The sequence below is a fragment of the Palaemon carinicauda genome, chromosome 19, assembly GCF_036898095.1.
Source record: "Palaemon carinicauda isolate YSFRI2023 chromosome 19, ASM3689809v2, whole genome shotgun sequence".
NCBI lineage: Eukaryota > Metazoa > Arthropoda > Malacostraca > Decapoda > Palaemonidae > Palaemon > Palaemon carinicauda.
In genome coordinates this window covers 43,724,188-43,729,187 of record NC_090743.1, presented here as the reverse complement: position 1 = coordinate 43,729,187, position 5,000 = coordinate 43,724,188, and the positions used below count along the sequence as shown (strand labels likewise).

Here is a 5,000-nt window from a genome sequence, read left to right as displayed (position 1 = left end):
CGACACGTCGTCCTACCACCACTAAACGTCCCAGGCCTCTTACGACTACTACAACACGGCCGACCCCACCGTCTACAAGTACCGGCACATTGGAAACCCTCCTTCCCACCAAGCCGCCAGGACCATCATGTCATGGGACCAATGGGTGGCAAGTAGTGAATGGCATGAACGAATGGTGCATGAGAAACTGCAATCATGTGCCTCCTTTCTGTCCTGCTTCGCATTGCATCTGCGATTAAATGGATGAACTGAACCCAAGCCTACTACTTCATGACAGAACCATTTTAACAAACCATATAAGATTGACGTTTCTGATGTTGCTATGAACTAGTTTTATTATTAACTATTACTAAATCAAAGTTTCATCCGATTGTAAAACGGTAAAATTCTAATCAGCTATAGAAATTATAAAAAGATAGACATAATACTGATAGACATATTGTAAGACCGACTACACAAATCTTTGCCAATGTATATGCCAAATGCTGATAGTATTACAATGAAATGAACAAGATCAAATTTTTTGTGTCATAATAAGCTCATAATAAAGTCCTAGTTTTGTATGTGTCCAATTTGTGAGGTATGCCTAAGCACTTATTTATTTCAAGATTTAGTGTTGTGTGTGTGGTTTTGCACTATGGTGGTAGAACATTTTTAAAAATATCTGAATGGACACATGCAATGTAGGTGATTTGTGAGTTGGTATAAATGTGTTTTCAAATAGATTTTTCTTGATCATTCGAATGGCGGACAATACAAAGAAATGCCCATCATCATTTGTCATGTTATTCAACTCGATGATATTTGACCTCTGCCTTCTCATTTTGGGCTATCAAAGCATTGGATTCAATCTATATATCATTGCTTTTGGTTATTAGATCCTAATTATTAATTTGTGTAGTATAGTAAAATAACTGTGCAATACAAACTGGATTCCATAAGTGAACCGTTTTTAGCCTTGAAGTACCTACTAGAAGTATTTCACAGGAAAGCTCATAAGCATTTGCATTATACCTACTTTTTTATTTGTTGAAAGATTGTCGTTTATACGAATAGGCCAAAAGAAAACCTTGAATGATGTTGCCATAAGTGTATCTCTTGCAAAAGGAAATTGACTCTTGTCATATGAAATGAGTTCCATACTACCAGTATTTTGAAAACAACTGAAATCCATGAAGTATAGAGAATTTGCTTTTCATATCAGTTAGTTCAATTAAGTGTTATGGCCTTAATAGCTTTTAAACTTCAGAATACCTTTTTTATTCTTTGTATTTTCTTTATATATTTCTAATTGCTGCAATGTCATAGCATTAGATAGGTTTGAATCCCAACTGAGAATATTAATTTCCTCGCCATTTATCTAAAAGGATTTCAATGTTTTCTGTAGTGAATATCATCCAAATTTATATATCTACCATATATCTGATTTTACTTCATGGTTGAGTACAGCTGTATCGAGTTACATATGATATTTCAGAAAACAAATGAAGCCTTCCTTGTAGTGTTGGGAATTTATCCAGTTCTGTAATCCATTTGAAATATTCTGTACAGTGTGTATCCTGTTGCAGATGGAACTTGATTATTAATCCTTCAATACAATGCCATACATTTACATATTTCTGTTATGCATTGGAGGAATTCTGTATCCCTTAAAAGACTTATAATGGTATACTTCCATCATAACATATATTTATACTATTTTTTACCATATTTATAACTTATTTCGCACCAAATTCTATTTATCTGAAATCTGATCTTGTGAACTATTTATCTGCAAAATGATAAATTATTTTTTTCTTATTCCTAGTCAATAAAGAATGAAATTAATTACAAATGGTTTGTTTTCTTGCCCTCTTAATATTTACCCGAAATTTTTTTCATTATATCTAATGATTTGATTTACTAAAACGATATATTTGAGCTATTTTTCATCTATCTTGAATTTACTTGTTACTGATTTTACAAAAAAAAAATAAATAAAAAAAAAATAAATAAATGGACAAAAACAATGTTTTTTTTTATAATTCAAAATCAATAGATGATGTGATTTTAGGGCAAAATTCTAAAAAGGTTTTTATTATCAATCATATGATTACTTTTAACAGGTTAATTATATATGAATCACTTTTGGTCGATGCAAAATCTTATAATCCATCAGGTAACAAATTTCTGTCAAATTAAACACACAGTAACGTATTTTATTCCCACTATTGTCACTATCATCACTAATTTTATCTCTGTTATAAGTCCTTATTGTCTTGATCATCACTATCACTTTATCACTATTAAATGACATACTCCATTTTATCACAGTTGCTAAAGGAAGTTCAAATTTGCAGGATATGTTTATGTTGAGCAGGCTGACATAAGCCTCTTCTTTATAGTTTATATATGATATTTAAAGATCTTTTTTTAATATTGTTACTGTTCTTAAGACATTTTATTTCAATTGTTCATTATTTCTTATATAGTTTATTTATTTCCTTATTTCCTTTCCTTGCTGGTCTATTTTACCTTCTAGGAGCCCTTGGACTTATAGCATCCTGGTTTTCTAACTAGGGATTTAGCTTGTGTAATAATAATAATAATAATAATAATAAAAATAATAAAAATAATAAATGATTACAATAAAACATGATGATAAAAGATAATATTAAATATTAAATGTTAAATATCAAATATAAAATATTAGATATTAAATATTAAATATCAAATATCAAACGTCAAATATCAAATATCATTAAATATTAATAACTATCAAATATTATTAGATAGTAATAATAATAATAATAATAATAATAATAATAATAATAATAATAATAATGACGATGATGATGACTGACGATGACGATGACGATGATAATAATTGGAGGCTGGAGAATGGATGGCATCTAAGCACCGAGATCACTCGTTTAAGAATGTCTTCAAATATTCATTTTCAGAAGCGTCTGATGCAAAGTCAAAAGGAAATCATGTATTCTATACAGTATTAGTGACGGTGAATTATTGGTTATCAAAATTTAGAAAAACAAGACTCAATTATTGTAACAATGATTTAAAACGATAAATTCTTCTATAATGTTTAGAAGATAAAACTAGAGATTGATAAAACAAACAGCTAGAAAAAAGGCTATATGAAAATATTACTGTGAATAACCCTTATGGAAGCATTATTAAAACTCCATGTTGTCAGCTGCTATACTCAAATCCAACATGTTAAGGAAGTAACAAATAAATTTTACACCAATAGTATATAAAAAAAGTAGAAATTATTTTAGTGCATCCCCGGATATAAAACAAATGAGGGTTATGAAGCGTGAAGATAGAGACGACTGGCCTCTTGCATCAGTAGGCGAAAGGGAAGATGGTGATTATGATGATGATGAAATAATTCATGTAACCCTGGGATATAATGTAAATGAAAATATTTATAACGAAATAAAGTGAATATTTCCAACCTCTGCAGGAAATGATAAAATATAAACTTTTTACCAAAGAATCTTTTGAACTTCCTGCAAAAAGGCAAGTGTAACATGAGCAATAGATAATTTATATAACAGATTTTTTTTTTATATGTGAAAAGTGTTTTTTTATTCAATACATTCTCTTGGTATTTTATACCTTAATTTTTGTAGATATATCACCATATTTAGTTTTCTTAATCATATGAATATGTTGAAAACACACACAAACACACAAAATGAAAAAAAAGTTGTTTAAATCAATTCAAAAGAGCGAAATAAACAACCGATAACTATTCACCAAAATAAGGATTAGATTTATATTGTATATACTTATTTAATGTGGAAAAAACAGAATTATATTATTATAGTTACCCCAAGTTTACAGTTTTCTCTAGTTCATATTTAAATTTAAGAAAATCAATAATTACACAAACTATAATAAAAGCGTTTCTCCACCCTCTCTCTCTCTCTCTCTCTCTCTCTCTCTCTCTCTCTCTCTCTCTCTCTCTCTCTCTCTCTCTCATATATATATATATATATATATATATATATATATATATATATATATATATATATATATATATATATATATATATATTTATATACATTATATATAATGTATATATATATATATATATATATATATGCATATATAATGTATATATATATATATATATATATATATATATATATATATATATATATATATATATGCATATAATGTATATATATATATATATATATATATATGTATATATATATATATATACATATATATATATATATATATATATATATATATATATATATATATATATTTATTAATATATATATATATATATATATATATATATATATTTATTAATATATATATATATATATATATATATATATATATATATATATATATATATATAATATATATATATATATATATATATATATTTATTAATATATATATATATATATAAATATATATATATATATATATAATATATATATATATATATATATATATATATATATATATATATATATATATATATATATATATATATATATATGTATATATATTATATAAATATATATATATATATATGTATATATACATATATGTCCCATGTCAACGGATAATGAGACATCGGAACATGAGGTTTTTTCACTTTATTACCAAAAGTATGTCAATAAACTTGTACACGGGCGATACTCTCCAGTGAGTACCTTGTCCAACGATCACTCTAATGGTAGTGACTAACCCTCAGCAAGCAAGATGCAATCTTACTCTGTCAACATGCTGAAATGTTAGGTTTTGTAGAATTCTCCACTGTGATGGAAATATACTGTCAAACATATCTTATGATTTTAGGGTTAATAAACCCACTATATAAAGCAAATTTTTGCATAAATAGATTAGGACATTACTTCCCTCCCCCCTCCCGCAAGCTTCTCACTCCGGGAGGAGGTGCACACTCACCCTCTCTAGTCTATGATATATGGAGGACACTCCGACCCGGAATAGGCATGGTACGTACTGGA

At 27.2% G+C, this 5,000-nt stretch overlaps 1 pseudogene; it reads left to right on the top strand.

Moving 5' to 3' along the window:
• LOC137658615 (uncharacterized) overlaps window positions 1–1,325 on the top strand; it is a 22,332-nt pseudogene extending 21,007 nt beyond the window's left edge.
• The last annotated feature ends 3,675 nt before the right edge of the window (window positions 1,326–5,000 follow it).